Genomic DNA, 18,902 nt, shown 5'->3' on the forward strand with positions numbered 1-18,902 from the left:
TCTCAGACTGGTGGGAAGAACTACATTTAAATAGATGTTTATGTGTCAGAGAGGATGACTGAGTGACCAGCTATCTTGGTTTGCTTAAAATGGAGGGAGTTCCCAGGACATGAGCCTTTCAAGGCCAAACTTGGGAAAGTCTGGCCAACCCAGGTGAGCTGGCCGCTTTGGAGAATGGGTTTATTCTGGATTTGCTTCTGGGTGAGAGAAAGGTCAAATTCAACTCAACAACAGTTTTTATGAGCAATTTCTATGTAAAGGGCTTCCAAAGGCAGAAGTTTAGCGAAACAAATGGGCTCTCAATGAACTTTCTACCTGGAGGAGCTGGGGAGTCACATGTCCAGAAAGCAGAGGTCACGCCTGTACAAGCCAAGTGCCGGAGGAGCCGGTACACAGGCCATGGGCATCCAAAGAGGGAATGGCCCCTCCGAGTGGTCTGTGCTCAGATAGTCCTCTTCTAATCAGAAATAAAACCGCCAGGTCACCACAGAATGGGCTTCCTGGATGGCTCAGCGGGTGAAGAATCCACCTGCAATTCAGGAGACACAGGAGACGTGGGTTTGATCCCTGGGTCAGGAAGATCCCCTGGAGGAAGGAAATGGCACCCCACTCCAGTATTCTTGCTTGAAAAATCTCATGGACAGAGGAGCCTGGTGGGCTATAGTCCAATGGGTCACAGAGAATTGGATATGACTAAGCACAAGCACACACCACAGAAGGCCGAGCCGAACTTGCCATGCTGTACAGTGGGCTCACACCAGCTAGCTGTTTGACACTTGGGAGTGCACACGTGTCAGTCCCAATCTCCCAGTTCACCCCACCCCTTCCCTGAACTCTTGCCCACATGTCCATTCTCTATGCCTGTGTCTCTATTTCTTCGCTGCAAATAGGTTCCCCTGTACCATTTGTCTAGATGTCACATATATGCATTAATATAGGATATATTTGTTTTTCTCTTGGGGGTGAGGGGGAAAGCCAAGAGGGAAGTTATATATGTATGCATATAGCTGACTTACTTTGTTGTACAACACTGTAAAGCACCTACATCCCAATTTTAAAAAAAGGGGTATGTTTAAAAAAATTAAAAACAAAAGAAATAAAATACCTATAGCTCAGAAATGCCATGTAAATAACTATTTACTGAGCATCTGAGAAAGTAAAAAAGCGAGTAAAGTCCTTGAGTCAGAAAGAATTTGTCCTCAATTCAACATGAGGCTTTGTCATTATTAAAAGCTTTATTCAGCTTTATTGAGAACTTCAAAGATGGAAATAAATTGGAAGCTTTTATGTCTTCGTCTCTAATATCAGGTGAGTAGCAGCCTGAGAAAACACTCCTGTAACCTTGAGAAGTGTGTCCAGGTTGAAATAGACTTGAATTTGAGGGAAGGGAACTGTGAGCTTGGCCAGATAGGCCTCCTACATGCAGAGAAGCCAGGCTGGTGGGGTGAGGGTCTTTAGAAAGGAGGCCTCGGAAATTCAGCAGAGTAGACTGTGGGTGGAAGTTGAGGATGGGCAGGCCCTGGTGCAGTTATGAGGTTCCTGTTCAGTCCCTAAGTCGTGTATGACTCTTTGCAACCCCAAGGACTGCAGTGGCTAGGCTTCCCAGTTCTTCATTATCTCCTGGAATTTGCTGAAACTCATGTCCATTGAGTCAGTGATGCTATCCAACCTCTGCCACCCCCTTCTTCTTTGCCTCCAATCTTTCCCAGCATCATGATCTTTTCCAATGACTTGACTCTTCGCATCAGGTGGCCAAACTATTGGAACTTCAGCATCAGTTCTTCCGATGAATATTCAGGGCTGATTGCCTTTAGGATTGACTAGTTTGAAATCCTTAGTGTCCAAAGGACTCTCGAGAGTTCTCCAGCACCATAGTTTGAAAGCATCCATTTTTTGGTGCTCAGCCTTCTTTACGGTCCAGCTCTCACATCTGTACATGACTACTGAGAAAAACCACAGCTTTTTTATAGTAGATAGTGAAGCTATGGACCTTTGTCAGCAAAGTGATGTCTCTGCTTTTTAATACACTGTTTAGATTTGTCATAGCTTTCTTTCCAAGGAATAAACTTCTTTTAATTTCATGGCATAGTTACAGTTGCCACCAAAACGAGAAGAAAGCAGGCTGAGTGTGGGATGTCTGTCCTGATTTTTGAAGGTGTGAAAAGTGGTGGATGGCCAATGAGGAGAGGCTAAGGGTGCAGTCAGACAGTCCTTTATTGGAATCCCTTTCCCAGGGCTTTCTAGCTGTGTAACCTGGGGCAATTGACTTAATCCCTGCAAACCTCCATCTTCTTGTTTGTGAACAGATACATAATTCCTTCATGATAGTTATTAGGATTAAATAAGATAATGTAAGAAATTTAGTTCAGTTCCTCTACATAATTCTAAACAAATAGTAGCTATGAACACTTTCATTTCTAATAGTAGGGCAGCCATCTCATTGATGTTGTCAAACTGTGGTGCTGGAGAAGACTCTTGAGAGTCCCTTAGATAGCAAGGAGACCAAACCACTAGGGAATCAATCCTAAAGGGAAATCAACCCTGACTATTCATTGGAAGGACTGATGCTGAAGATGAACCTCCAGTCCTTTGGCCACCTGATGCAAAGAGCTGACTCATTTGAAAAGACCCTGATGCTGGGAAAGACTGAAGGCAGGAGGAGAAGGGGATGACAGAGGATGAGATAGTTGAATGGCATCACTGACTGAATGGACACGAGCTAGAGCAAACTCTGGAAGATAGTGAAGGACAGGAAAGCCAAGCTTGCTGCAGTCCATGGGGTTGCAAAGAGTTGGACACAACTGAGCAACTGAACAACAACAAAGTCATCTCATTCACTTGCCATGATTAAATAATAACATTTGGTACTTCTTTCTCATCATTTTATACCATCTTTCTTCTTCCTGAACTTTTAATTGATATGACTCAGATTGAAAGCATAAAGTATCCATTTGATAAATTTCTTAGGATTGAAGTTTGACCTGTGTGACAAACCAGCTGATCCAAGTTTTCATCAGAACCAGTAAGTTTCTTCCCAGGACTCCTCTGGGATATAATTTATTCTGTCCTCCAAGGGCTGTCTGCTCTCCTCGGCTAAGAACCAGGATGGAAAGTAGAAGGGAGACCTCATGGATAGCTGTCAGTGAAGTACATGCAAGGCTTCCCAGGTGGTGCTAGTGGTAAAGAACCTGCCTGCCAATGCAGGAGACATAAGAGACCAGGGTTCGATCTCTGGTTTGGGAAGATCCCCTGGAGGAGGGTGTGGTAACTGATTCCACTATTCTTACCTGGGAAATCCCATGGACAGTGGAGCCTGGTGGGCTACAGTCCATAGGGTAGTGAAGAGTCAGACAGGACTGAAGAGACTTAGCACATGCAGCAATACATGTGATGGACAGTGGGAGCAGCCTTGCCCACACAAACCCACTCTCCTCTCCCTACAGCAGTTCCATTGACTTTCTGAACCAGGGAAAGTCATCCTGGGGTCGAGGATTAATCCTTCTCAAGTGTTCTGGCAGGGATGAGAGCCAGAAGCAGGTACAATGAAGGCCAGGTTTGTATTCAAGGAGAAGAGAGACACTTTGAAGTACCTGCCTTGGGCAGCAAAGCAAATTTATAGCCTATCCTCCTTACTGGGCAGCCGGAAACTGTACCCAGTCCAGATAGTAAATTTGCTGAATTCACCTTCACATGGTTGGATTCTGCTGCTAAGACTTTTTTTTTTTTTTTTTTTTTGGTTTTAAAGGAAACTAGGAATTCAGTCTTTAAAAAATTACAGCTACATTGACATATACACACTACCATGTATAAAACAGATAGCTAGTGGGAAGCATCACTGACTCACTGGATGGGAGTTTGAGCAAAATCCAAGACAGTGAAGGGCAGGGAAGCCTGGCGTGCTGCAGTCCCTGGGGTCTCAAAGAGTCAGACGTGACTTAGCGACTGAGCAACAAGTAGGGAGCTGCTGTATAACAGAGGGAGCGCAGCTCGGTGCTCTGTGATGAACTAGAAGGATGGGATGGTGGGGTGAGAAGGAGGCTAAGGATGAGGAGATATATGCATACATGTAGCTGCTTCACATTGTTATGCAGCAGAAACTAACACAACATTGTAATGCAATTATATTCCAGTTTAAAAAAAATTACAGCTACAGACTGGGCTGAATGAGGTTATTCTCTGCTTAGACAGTGAATATTTATGGTCACCTAATACCAGAAAACAACATTTAACAGTTGGTGGCGAAACTTGTGGACTGGGCAAGCAATGTGAGCATCAGCTGTGTTGGTGGCTGGGATTCAGCAGTGTCTACAGAAGTAGATCTGTTTAAAGTGCTGGGGAGCCTTGTGGGAGAGGACTGACCCTGAATGAGGCAGGAATCAGGCTTCATGAGCCCAGTCCTGGACCAAGTCTGGGGTAAGGTTTTGGGAGGACCATTATTTGAATGGGCCTCCCTAGTGGCTCAGTGGTAAAGAATTCGTCAGCAGTGCAAGAGCCATGGGTTCGTTCGATTCCTGGGTCGGGAAGATCCTCTGGAGAAGGAAAAGGCGACCCACTCCAATATTCTTGCCTGGAGAATCCCATGGACAGAGGAGCCTGGCAGGTTACAGTCCATGGGGTTGCAAGAGTCAGACATGACTTAGCGACTAAACCACCACCAGCACCATTATTTGAATTTATTCTACCTCATAGATGAGTAATGAAAAAAAAAAGGCTCTAAGGCAGAAACAGACAGAGTCATGATGCTACAACATCTGTTTGTAAGCAGACTAGAGGTGCTTCAATGATAGAACTTTCATAAGACAAACAGACTCCTGAGACATAAGACCCCATTAGGTCATACTGCTGATGGAGAAGCTCAGAGGCTGGAGAAGTGCCCACTATGTTGAGCTGAGGTGGGAATCTGTGAAGAGAGCAGTTTTGCCATGTAGCAAACATGGAGTTTGCATCTACAGAATGGATGTTGTGGGTTGGATTCCTGGAAAGGTGACTCTAAACCAGAGGTTATTGTGTGAGTTTATTAGGGGTGCTCCTGGGATTAGGACTTGCTGGGGAGGGATTGGGTGGAAGGAGGGGTTGGATGGCAGTGTGGCTACCCCCATGGCTAGCTCTGCAACTACAATAGCCCTTTGGAGTTGACCCCATTTGGGGCTTGGAGGCTGGATTTTCATGTCCCTATATCAACCAGTCATCAAATGCAGGTTGACCCTGGGAAGTGGGTAAGACTGTGGCTGAGGTTGTTGCATTCAGCCAACTTGAGGGTAATTCCCAAGGCCTGAGGGTTGGTGGAGGGCAGCAAGCCCAGGAGGAAGGGGGATAAATCCTTCAGTCCTAAAGCTGAGATTTAGGTGGGATAGCACAGTCTGTTTCAAAGAGATTTACTTTTTGAGAGACCAGTGAAATGTACTGAATGAAGTGCTTCTGGTTTGGGGACATAGAAGTCAGTGTGACTATCAAACAAACTGAGTGCTAAGTCGCTCAGTCATTTTCGACTCTTTGTGACCCCATGCTCTGTATAGCCCACTAGGCTCCTCTGTCCATGGCATTCTCCAGGCAAGAATACTGGAGTGGGTTGCCATGCCCTCCTCCAGGGGATCTTCCCGACCCAGGGATTGAATCTACATCTTTTACGTCTCCTGCACTGGCAGGTAAGTTATTTACCCCTAGTGCCATCTGGGAAGCCCAACCAAACTGTAGTAATCCTCAGATCTGGGAATCGGGGACTGACTGCATCTTTAAACTAAGCTTTAAATCAGGTCAGATGAAAATGAATGAGCTCCAATCTGTTCCTATGGCCTTCTCATTCTGAGAAGAGCACAGCCTAAGATTTCTCATTCAGTTCAGTTCAGTTCCATCACTCAGTCCTGTCTGACTCTTTGCGACCCCATGGACTTTAGCACCCCAGGCTTCCCTGTTCATCACCAACTCCCGGAGCTTGCTCAAACTCATGTCCATTGAGTTGGTGATGCTGTCCAACCATCTCATCCTCTGTCGTCCCCTTCTCCTCCTGCCCTCAGTCTTTCCCAGCATCAGGGTCTTTTCAGATGAGTCAGTTCTTTGCATCAGATGGCCAAAGTATTTGAGTTTCAGCTTCAGCATCAGTCCTTCCAGTGAATATTCAGGACTGATTTCCTTCAGGATTGACTGAAGATTTCTCATACTCCAGTCAATAATAAGTACTCTGTGTACTTCTAATGTTGGCTGGTGCTATAAAAATAATAGCAGTAAAGATAAAAACAATCACAATTAACACAAATTGAGTGTTACTATGTGCCAGCACTCTTCTAAATGCTCTATTTATTATTTTCTATTTAACCCTTACAATAACCCCACAAGGTAGGCAGTTTTATTATTCTCACTTTCAGGATGAGGAAGATTGAGGCTCAGAGTTTAAATAACTTGTCCAAGGCTATGTAGCTGATAAATACAGTGCTGGGTTGCAAAATCAGTCAGGAAAAGCAAAAGTGGAAAGATCAAGAGAGGGAGAGGGTGGGAAGATTTGGGAGAATGTCATTGAAACATGTAAAAAATCATGTATGAAACGAGTTGCCAGCCCAGGTTCGATGCACGATACTGGATGCTTGGGGCTGGTGCACTGGGACGACCCAGAGGGATGGAATGGGGAGGGAGGAGGGAGGAGGGTTCAGGATGGGGAACACATGTATACCTGTGGTGGATTCATTTTGATATTTGGCAAAACTAATACAATTATGTAAAGTTTAAAAATAAAATAAAATTAAATTTAAAAAAATGAAAAAAAAAAAAAAAAAAAAGAAAGCGAGGTGGTCCTCAGAAGAGATGATCCCTGATGCTTTGAGAAATGGTCACATGAAGTTTCCTGACCAATGTTAGTGGCATGACAGGCCTACTCTTTCAACAAGTGAGAGTGCTGTGTCTGAGCTATCCTGGATTAGCCCATGGAAAGCATGGCCCCCTGAATAGCATGGCCCATTCGAGGTGTTCAAAAGAGATTTATTCAGTGATGGATGGAGTGAATGTACTGGAAGGATTATTATTATTTTTTCTTGGCTGGAGACTCCCATTGGACAGAGGTTGCAAAGCATCAGACAGGACTGAAGCAACTTAGCATGCACATGTGCTCAAAACAGAGTTAAAACCCTGGACAATTTTCTTACTCTCTCTGAGCCTCAGTTTTTCATCCATAGAAAGGAAATGATGTCTTTGGGGAGATGTGAGGTTTGGAAATAATCACTGATGTAGCATAGAGTTTTGCACTGCATACACATTCAACAAGTGGGAGCAATTGTTGCTGTCGTTATTATTCATTTTGCTCCACATGCCAGAAGGTGATGCTTGATTTAAGAACTATGAAGAAGAATGAAATGCCTCATTCTTTCAGCTTTGGAAGGCTTGACTACATCATCTCTAGCATTCTGTTTTAAGACAAAGTCCGGAATCCTAGATTTTCGTGTTTCTCAGGTGCGGAGTTTTTAGACAAATAATTTGTACTGAAGTAAAAATGGAGCTTCTTGGTTCCATCCGGCCCCACCTGGCCCCCTTCCGACATTTTCAAGGCACGTCTTGCTTTTATTACCCTTGCATTAACAGATCTACTTCAAGGAGCTTACTGTGACCCAGGAAATGGAGGCTGATGAAAATTGGAGGAGGAGAGAGGGCAAGAAGACATAAAAGGGATTTTATGTTCTTTTTTAGGAGTCATTAAAGTAGTGTAAAAAAAAATCCTTAAAATGCCACACAAAGTAGTGTTTAGATAAGACTCAGAGGACATTTTCTATAGACAGATGGAAAAAGCCAGTCTCTGTGCTTTTGGCTGAGTTAATTCCTGGGTAAGGGATCTATCAGTCAGGGCTTGATTGGATATAGGAGAAAACTCTTCAGTTATTTTAAGCAGAAGGAAATTTCACACAGGGAATAAACGTGCTTATGAAATCACTAGAGGGATTGGAGGAGGAGGTCCTGGGAGGCCCTCCAGGTGCTAGTACCTAAAGCACAGCCCACACCAGCTTGGCGGAGGGCCACGACTTCAGCACAGTGGGGACATTGGAGAACCAGCAGGTTCCTCAGGCTGCTATTGGTCCTGAAGTCACGTTACCTTAGTTGTGAGTCTGGGGTCAGGGTGCTACCACCTCCCCTGTCGGTTCACAAACACACCACCTCAACCAAAACCTAGGGGTCAGGAAGCTGGTCCCGTCATTGTTGGCTCTGGAGCTGTGATCGTCTGATAAATCTGTACTGGCAAAGTTGAAACAGGAGGCAAGGGGGCAGAGCACAACCTTTAAAAGAATGACATAACCCAAAGACATGACATACACTGATTAGAACCAAAGTAGTCCAAGATGGTGGACAAGTTGACTTCCACTGGACCTTGAGCCTCAGAATATATTCATTGTAACACGTCAGCCTCAGTATATGCTCACTGTAACACATCAGCAAGCTAAGTGACACACCCACAGGCGCCATGACAATTCCAAGACCCACCATAAAGGTAAAAAAGTGGAGCAGTGGCCTGATTCCTGGAAATCTCCACCCCTTACCCAAATTAGTTGGAATAATCCTCCTACTAATTAGCCTATGAAATTACCCAGCCCATAAAAATTAACCATGCCATATTGTGACACCACTCTCTCCTTCTGAGATGGCCCACTTTCTGTGGAGTGTGTTTCTCTCTAAATAAATCCACTTCTTACCTACCTTCCTGTCTACTTTGTCTCTCACTGAATTCTTTCTGTGATAAGACCAAGAACCTGAGCTTCATTAAGTGCTGAAACCAGAGTGTGATCTTGGAAGACCATGGGTTTGGGCTGGGTTCGAGTCCTGGCACCACATGCATTCAAGTTCCAATCTGAGGCACATGGTTTCAAAATGAATATCTCCCTCCCTACTTGACTCAGGATGAAATCCAGTTCTTGCCCAAATTCATCTTCAAATGAGTCATGGAAATGGAATTTTTATCTTTCCAGCTTCCGCAGTGCAGGAAAGCATGGTAGACAGAGGTTGGGATGAATGAACAGCAAATCCATCCACTGTTCCCACCACATAGTGGTTTACAGGGTGGAAAATTGGGAAGGCTTCGATTTTTTCTTCTTGCGTAAGCTGGATTTTGCATGTGTATGCAAAGAATAGCACATGAGTGTTTGGAAGTGTAAACCGTCCACTGTTACCTTATCTTGATCCCATGACTGATTTCAGTGAACTCTAACACTAAATCTGAATTACTTGGAGGCCAGCACTTTGTTAACACCAGACACATTTAGAGAGAGACAGTTTAAATATCATTGGAAGAACTTCCCTGGTGGTCCAGTGGCTAAGGCTCCACGCTTTCAGTGCAGGGGGTCTGGGTTCGATCCCTGGTCAGGACACTAAGGTCACATGTGCCACAAAGAAGATATTGCACGCTGCAATGGATTGCAGCCAAATAAATAAGTAAATGTTAAAAAAAATTGGAAAAAGCAGTCCCTGTCCTTTAAAACTATTTTCAAAAAACCCATTAAAATCTCATTAGATAAATAGCAACTCCAATTCTTATTTACAAACATATTTAATAGTAATGAGCTTAATGGAGCTGTTTATTTTGTAATACACTTGGAAAACTATTGCTTCTCCAGTGACTGTGACCAAATAAGTGCCTAAATTATTTCTCTTCAGACCCTTTGGCCATGGCTAGATGCTTGGGTCAGAATCAAGTTTCCTTTTAACAAAAGCACATAGAGCAGTAGTATTTGGAGCCTAATTGATGAACACACCGGCTTGTAATCTCCATTTGTAAAATTTATTTATAGCTTGTAATCTCTATGAGATCAGGGACCACACCTTTCAACCCCCTTATCATCTGCTTCCCACCACTGTTGATGCTGTTTCCCAGGATCATGGACATAGCAAGTGTGCAACCAGTTTTTTTTGACCATTTCTTAACTGAATGATGGAATACAGGAATAAATAACTGCTTAAAAAGACCACATATTTGCTCAAATCACAGTGAAATATCGTGCTGTGCTGAGTTGCTCAGTCATGTTCAACTCTTTGCGACCCCATGAGCTGTAGCTCTCCAGGTTCCTCTGTCCATGGGATTCTCCAGGCAAGAATACTGGAGTGGGTTGCCATGCCCTTCTCTAGGGGATCTTCCCAACCCAGGGATCGAACCCTGGTCTCCCACATTACAGGTGGATTCTTTACCATCTGAGCCACCAGGGAAGCCCAAGAATACTGGAATGGGTAGCCTATCCCTTCTCCAGGGGATCTTCCCAACCCAGAAATTGAACCGGGGGTCTCCTGCATTGCAGGCAGATTCTTTACCAGCTGAGCTACATTGGGAAACAGAATAGAGATTTTCTGCTTTGGTAAAGAACTTTTGATTTTACAGTTCAACAGTTCAGCTTTTATTTATTTATTTTAAACAAGAATACTTAGGAAAATGGTCCATGTATATCACAGATCATTTTTTTTCTCCCTCTGGTTTTTATTCTGCAATAGACACAACGATAAATGAAATTTCCAATGTGATTATGCTTTGAGCATTTCATTCCCTGGAAGATATAGCTGTGGACAAAGAGAGGGAACGTATTATCTTATGGATATGTTCTCTAGGGTAGCATCCATACCCTAGTCTTCTTTATAGTACTTTGCATGCTTTCTTAGATTTTATAAGTCACCCCAGAATGACTATGTTCTCAACATTTTTATCCTCCCTATACCCTGATCAATACCATCCCTTTTTTCCTTTGCAAACACCAGTGGGCAAAGCAAAATTTTGCTCTGTAGATAAACTGTAAATTGGTTTCCCTAGTGAACTTACAGCAGATGACGCAGAATAGAGTTCCACAACAGACATGGTCAAGATGCATTATCAATATAAAGTCAAATACTTTTCTTTTGATGAGTCTTCTGGTAGGGGAAAAGACGTGAGTTATAGGCAATCTGCTTTCATCATGGTGTTTAATTTGTGTGTCTGAAGGAGTGTGATAAATTACTAGGTAAAAAGTTCAGAGGTTATTTCATCATTAACCAATCCCAAATTATTTTTGAGTACTTGGTGTATGGATGCCAGGTACTGTTCCAGATGCTAGAAATACAGCATAGAAATGAAAATTCTTGCTTTCACAGAACTTACATTCCATTTCAGTTCAGTTTGGTGCAGTCACTCAGTCATGTCTGACTCTTTGCTACCCTATGGACTGCAGGACGCCAGGCTTCCCTGTCCATTACCAACTCCCATAGTTTACTCAAACTCATGTCCATTGAGTCGGTGATGCCATTCAACCATCTCATCTTCTGTTATCCCCTTCTTCTTCAATCTTTCCCAGCATCAGGGTCTTTTCCAATGAGTCAGTTCTTCACATCAGGTGGCCAAAGGATTGGAGTTTCAGCTTCAGCATCAATCCTTCCAATGAATATTCAGGACTGATTTTTTTTTTTTAGGATTGACTGGTTGGATTTCCTTGCAGTCCAAGGGACTCTCAAGAGTCTTCTCCAACACCACAGTTCAAAAGCATCAATTCTTTGGCACTCAGCTTTCTTTATAGTCCAACTCTCACATCCATACATGACTACTGGAAAAACCATAGCTTTGACTAGATAGATCTTTGTTGGCAAAGTAATGTCTCTGCTTTTTAATATGCTGTCTATGTTGGTCATAATTTTTCTTCCAAGGAGAAAGCATCTTTTTATTTCATGGCTGCAATCACCATCTGTAGTGATTTTGGAGCTCAAGAAAAGAAAGTCTGTCACTGTTTCCATTGTTTCTGCATCTATTTGCCGTGAAGTGATGGGACCGGATGCCATGATTTTAGTTTTCTGAATGTTGAGCTTTAAACCAACTTTTTCACTCTCCTCTTTCACTTTCATCAAGAGGCTCTTTGGTTCTTCTTTACTTTCTGCCATAAGGGTGGTGTCATCTGCGTATCTGAGGTTATTGATATTTCTCCCAGCAATCTTGATTCCAGCTTGTGCTTCTTCCAGCCCAGCATTTCACATGATGTACTCTGCATATGAGTTAAATAAGCAGGGTGGCAATATACAGCCGTGACATACTCCTTTTCTTATTTGGAACCAGTCTGTTGTTCAGTGTCCAGTTCTAACTGTTGCTTCCTGACCTGCATACAGGTTTCTCAAGAGGCAGGTCAGGTGTGCTGATATTCCCATCTCTTTCAGAATTTTCCACAGTTGATTGTGATCCACACAGTCAAAGGCTTTGGCATAGTCAATAAAGCAGAAATAGATGTTTTTCTGGAACTCTCTTGCTCTTTTGATGATCCAGCAGATGTTGGTAATTTGATCTCTGGTTCCTCTGCCTTTTCTAAAACCAGCTTGAACATCTGGAAGTTCATGGTTCACATATTGCTGAAGCCAGGCTTGGAGAATTTTGAGCATTACTTTATCAGTGTGTGAGATGAGTGTAATTGTGTGGTAGTTTGAGCACAATTTTTGAGCTTTGGGGCTCTGGAGCCAAGAGCAGCCAAGAGGAAATACCCCACATCCAAGGTCATTAGCTGCAGCCATGAGGAGATACCCCATGTCCAAGGTAAGTGAAACCCCAGTAAGATGGTAGGTGCTGAGAAAGGGCATCAGAGGGCAGACAGACTGAAGCCACAATCACAGAAAACTAACCAGTCTAATCACATGGGCCGAATTTTTGTCTAACTCAATGAAACTAAGCCATGCCATGTAGGGCCACCCAATATGGATGGATCATGGTGGAGGGTTCTGATGAAATGTTTTCCACTGGAGAAGGGAATGGCAAACCACTTTATTATTCTTGCCTTGAAAACCCCATGAACAGTATGAAAAGGCAAAAAGATAGGATACTAAAAGAGGAACTTCCCAGGTCGGTAGGTGCCCAATATGCTACTGGAGATCAGTGGAGAAATAACTCCAGAAAGAATGAAGAGATGGAGTCAAAGCAAAAACAACACCCAGCTGTGGATGTGACTGGTGATAGAAGCAAGGTCGTCTAATGCTGTAAAGAGCAATATTGCATAGGAACCTGGAATGTTAGGTCCATGAATCAAGGCAAATGGGAAGTGGTCAAACAGGAGATGACAAGAGTGAATGTGGACATTTTAGGAATCAGCAAACTAAAATGGACTGGAATGGGTGAATTTAACTCAGATGACCATTATATCTACTACTGTGGGCAAGAATCCCTCAGAAGAAATGGAGTAGCCATCATGGTCAACAAAAGAGTCTGAAATTCAGTACTTGGATGCAATCTCAAAAATGACAGAATGATCTCTGTTCGTTTCCAAGGCAAACCTTTCAATGCCACAGTAATCCAAGTCTATGCCCCAACCAGTAATGCTGAAGAAGCTGAAGCTGAACGGTTCTATGAAGACCTACAAGACCTTTTGGAACTAACACCCAAAAAAGATGTCCTTTTCATTTTAGGGGACTGGAATGCAAAAGTAGGAAGTCAAGAAACACCTGGAGTAACAGGCAAATTCAGCTTTGGAGTACAGAATGAAGCAGGGCAAAGACTAATAGAGTTTTGCCAAGAAAATGCACTGGTCATAGCAAACACCCTCTTCCAACAACACAAGAGAAGACTCTACGCATGGACATTGCTAGATGGCCAACACCGAAATCAGATTGATTATATTCTTTGCAGCGAAAGATGGAGAAGCTCTATACAGTCAGCAAAAACAAGACTAGGAGCTGACTGTGGCTCAGATCATGAACTCCTTATTGCCAAATTCAGACTTAAATTTAAGAAAGTAGGGAAAACCACTAGACAATTCAGGTATGACCTAAATCACATCCTGTATGATTATACAGTGGAAGTCCCCATAGAATATTATTAAATAGAATTTGGGATTGTATTGTTATTGAATTGGTCGAATGGACTCCCACTTGGACCCTAGCCTGGCCAAAGCCCTCTGCCTTGGTGGGGAAGGTTCTTTTTTGTTTGGATTTGCACAGCCAATAACATAATCAATATTGAGACTGAAGAAGCACAAGCTTTATTCAATGGCCAGAGAATGGAAAAATGGGAACTTAGTTCGCAAATCAACTTCTCAACCCTACTGGTAGGAAGCTTGAGGTAAAAGGGAGGGATTGGGTAAAGAGAGGGGGAATATTCATGAGCTATCTGAGAACAGGGGTGTAGTTTGCTCAGAACTGAGGCAATACTCCTTTTCAGTCCTTGTATAGGCTCTCCCGGTTGTCATAGGTGGCACTGACAGCAGTCTTGGTGCTGGTGGGTGTGTCAGTTGGCACGCTAATTTATTACAATGAGCAGGGTAATGAGGTTTGGGACTTCCCCAGAGGCTCAGATGGTAAAAAATCTGCTTACAATGCAGGATCCCTGGGTTCGATCCCTGGGTCAGGAAGGTTCCCCTGGAGAAGGAAATGGCAACCCACTGCAGTATTCTTGCCTGGAGAATCCCATGGACAGAGGAGTCTGGCTGGCTATAGTCCGTACAGTCCATGGGGTCGTGAAGCGACGGACACGACTGAGCAACTAACACTTTCACTTTTCATATAATGAGACTCAGGGTCTACTGAAGATTGTGTCATCTGGGGATGATCTTGGATTTGACTGGTTCTAACCAGTCCCAGTGGGCTGTTGCTTGTCTCTTCTAGTGGTTTCCTGTAGGACAAAGATAACGCTTCTCTGCAGCTTAGGTTCTCTTAAGGAAGGAGAAGTGTTAGAGCTGGAGGCTAACAGCCATGGCAACAATATTAAGAAGAGCAACAATGTAGTTTTCATTCCTACTGTTGTTGGCTTAAAAAAACTGCTCAATGTAAGAGTCGAGAGTTAAGTTTTATTTGGGGCAAAATGAGGACTGCAGCTCTGGAGATGGCACCTCAGATAGCTTTGAGAAACTGCTCCAAAGGTCAGTATATATATCATTTTGGTGCAAGGGGCATGCATGCAATCAAGCACTTATTTTTCCAGAAGGTTTCTACTAGTCTCGTGAAGCTTTTGCTATCAGGAAGAACAGTAGTCACCATGAAGGAATTTAGTGCTTTTCTAGATATGGGGAGATACAAGAATTGAACTCATAAAATCAACTCCTAAAAATACCTATCTGTAGACCTGTCTTCCCAGTTTTTCCCCAAGCACAGAGTGCCTCACTTCTGCTCTCCACCCTGAACTCCTTTCAGAGGGTGTTGAAAATCAGCAGATGCAGCAGTACATAATTTAATCCTTATAGAGGTAGAAGGCAATCAGTTCAGTTCAGTTGCTCAGTCGTGTCCGACTCTTTGTGACCCCATGAATCACAGCACTCCAGGCCTCCCTGTCCATCACCAACTCCTGGAGTTTATTCAAGCTCATGTCCATCGAGTTGGTGATGCCATCCAGCCATCTCATCCTCTGTCGTCCCCTTCTCCTCCTGCCCCTAATCCCTCCCAGCGTCAGAGTCTTTTCCAATGAGTCAACTCTTCACATGAGGTGGCCAAAGTACTGGAGTTTCAGCTTTAGCATCATTCCTTCCAATGAACATCCAGGACTGATCTCCTTTAGAATGGACTGGTTGGATCTCCTTGCAGTCCAAGGGACTCTCAAGAGTCTTCTCCAACACCACAGTTCAAACGCATCAATTCTTCAGCGCTCAGCCTTCTTCACAGTCCAACTTTCGGATCCATACATGACCACTGGAAAAACCATAGCCTTGACTAGACGAACCTTTGTTGGCAAAGTAAAGTCTCTGCTTTTGAATATGCTATCTAGGTTGGTCATAACTTTCCTTCCAAGGAGTAAGCATCTTTTAATTTCATGGCTGCAATCACCATCTGCAGTGATTTCGGAGCCCCCCCAAAATAAAGTCTGACACTGTTTCCATTGTTTCCTCATCTATTTCCCATGAAGTGATGGGACCGGATGCCATGATCTTAGTTTTCTGAATGTTGATAATGGCAAGCGCCAATTTGTAGTTGACACTGTGCTGTGGACGTTATTGGAGGAAATGTGCTCAAAAGGCAAGGACAGAAATTTAAGAGCAGGAAAAAAAAGAGTTTCAAGGACAAATTTTGGATTTAGTAAATGGAGATAATGTGGAATATCTTTCTTGGAGATATTTTAGAAAAGTACCTAAGAAAATATTTAAAATAAAGTGACCACGTCTATTTCAGTGTTGACAAAAATCCCAGCAACAACATATTTTCTTAGGAAGCTTTCTGTTCACCTGGGCTCCTTCCCTTTCATCTCTTTTTTCAACTAATTACTTAAACAAGAGATTAGATTTTGTAAAGTTACATTATCAGAACTTTGTCAGGGGTGAGATGGAGAATAGGTTCACACATCTCTCTACCCCCAAATTGTATGTAATTATTTTATATTGTTAGGTTGCTGCTGCTGAGTCACTTCAGTCGTGTCTGACTCTGTGTGACCCCATAGACGGCAGCCCACCAGGCTCCCCTGTCCCCGGGATTCTCCAGGCAAGAACACTGGAGTGGGTTGCCATTTCCTTCTCCAATGCATGAAAGTGAAAAGTGAAAGTGAAGTCGCTCAGTCGTGTCCGACCCTCAGCGACCCCATGGACTGCAGCCTTCCAGGCTCCTCCATCCATGGGATTTTCTAGGCAAGAGTACTGGAGTGGGGTGCCATTGCCTTCTCCGATATTGTTAGGTTAATCATGTTCTATTATGGCTTGCAATTATAATTATCTTTTATTTTTTGTCTGGCTATTGATTGTGAAAACTGATAAACATCTTTTACTATTGTGACTATGTAACTTACTACCATTGTATCATGATTGGTTAACAGAAAAATAATAGAATTCTGTATTACCAAACTACCATTTAATAAAAAAATCTGTAGTCACTTTTAAAAATCCAGATGCATATCAGAATTATCTTGGAATTATTTGAAAAATACAAATGTCCAGGTATTGCTTTTTTTTCTTCAGAGCTCCAGATACGTTTCTAATGAGCAGCCATGTTTAAAAACAACTGGACTATATGATGAGCTTTTACTTTTATGTAGTTTGTTTCACATTTTCTATTTCATATTCAGTGCTCCCAGTTTATGTTTTCCAATCACTCCATCTCTTTTTTTTTGTATGTTCTTTCTCAAGCCTTTATCAAGCATAGCAGAAAAACTTTTGTATACATATATAAATAATATATATACAAGAAAGCTTATGAATTTTTGCCTAACTAAAAAATTTATGACATTTTGATTCCACTTGTTTGACTTAGTATGAATAGAATGTTAGATTTCTAATTAAAAAATAGATATACAATAAACAACAAAGGTTTACTGTTTAACACAGGGACCTATAGGCAATATCTGGTAATATCCTGTGATGAAAAATAATCTCAAAAATAATGTGCATATATACAGCTGAATCACCTTCTTGTACACCTGAAACATTGTTACTTCAATAAAATATACATATTAAGAAAAAAATAGGATAGTTGGGAAGATTAAAAAAAATCTAATTGATTTATCAAAGAATGCCATAAGCTTCTGAAATAGAAAAAACTTTAGAGAAAGCTGAATCTTCAAGGACAAATACCAGTAGAAAGGTTCATAGAAGTAAGGTCAGAATTACTAAAGCAGGAAATGAAATGCAGCCTCTAAAGTTGAAATAGAACATTCTATTTTTCTTTTCTTTTTCACTATCAGGAGCAAGAAAAGACTAAAGCAGAGTGATGTTCTTTAATTACATAGGAAAGCAAGAGACTCAGTGATGACATCAAAGGCCACAGGCTATTCAATGTCTTTTTACAAGACATTTCTGCACAATCGAGTAGAATGGGGCTCTGGAAATATGTAATGCAGACTTCAGGAGAATGAAAAGTATAAAAGAAGACTTGGAGGAAGATAATTTAAATAAGAGAGATCTGTATCTAAATATGCAGACTCTGGTGATTTATATCCAAGGATACTAAGACAATTGGTTGAAGTATTGTGGACCATAAATTGAAAATGAGTCAGCAATTTGTAATGCTATTATTTGAAAAAGGGAACATGATCGAGAGATGTATGACATGAAAAGGGCAAGGATCCTCTTGGCATTGATCAACCATTATTTAGAATATAATTATCAATCTCGGTCACTGCATATTAAAAGAGATGAACAGGTTCAAGGAAAGAAGCAAAAATATGGCAAATGGAATAAAATACTGGTGAGAAAAACCAATAGTGGAGGTAAATTCTCCACTCTGACGTTATTTTGGTTAAGAATACCAAGTTCCAGATCACACTAATTTGGAACATCCAGCTTTTGCATCTTAAATGATTGACATTTCAATAGCCATATCTCAGGTTACAGGAGATGGGTGGTCTTGTTTAAATAAGAAGGATTATCATGAAAACCATTCTGGCTAACTGCTTTATTTTCCACAGGGGAGAATGAGAGTTTTGGTATATATTGGTATTATGAGAGTCAGACCAAAAAAGAACTAAACTAACAGTGATTATGTGATTATGTACCAGAATGGAGGGCTCCTTTTCCTCACAAATCCTTAGCATAATAATCCATGGTCCTGGGTCTTCCCTGATGGTCCAGTGGTAAGAGTCTGCCTGCCAATGCATAGGACATGGGTTGGATACCTTATCCTGGAAGATCCCACAGGCAGTGAATCAACTAAGCTTGGGCGTCACAACTACTGAGCCTGCGCTTTAGAGCCCATGCTCCACAACAAGGGAGCCACCACAATAAGAAGCCCTCGCACTGCAACTAGACAGGAGCCCCCCACTCTCTGCAACTAGAGAAAAGGCCCCCGAAGTGACAAAGACCCAGCACAGCCAAAAATAAATAATAAATAAAAATTTGAAAAAATCCGTGGCTCTTAAGTACATGCAGTTGTCCCTTTGGGTAACTAACTGAGGGGGATTTGTTCCAGGACTCTCCTTGGCTGTCAAAATCTGTGGATGCTCAAGTTCCTTATGTAAAATGGTATAGTATTTACACATAACCTGTGCACATCCTTCTGTATACTGTAAGTCATCTCTAGATCAATTGCAATTTCTAGTACAA

At 42.3% G+C, this 18,902-nt stretch overlaps 1 protein-coding gene across 1 annotated transcript in view; it reads right to left on the reverse strand.

Annotated features, from left to right (window-relative positions):
* The window catches only part of ABRAXAS1 (abraxas 1, BRCA1 A complex subunit), a 257,244-nt gene that overhangs the window by 162,706 nt on the left and 75,636 nt on the right, over positions 1-18,902 (reverse strand). The window lies entirely within an intron of this gene.

This window comes from Bubalus kerabau, chromosome 7 (assembly GCF_029407905.1).
Source record: "Bubalus kerabau isolate K-KA32 ecotype Philippines breed swamp buffalo chromosome 7, PCC_UOA_SB_1v2, whole genome shotgun sequence".
Lineage (NCBI taxonomy): Eukaryota > Metazoa > Chordata > Mammalia > Artiodactyla > Bovidae > Bubalus > Bubalus kerabau.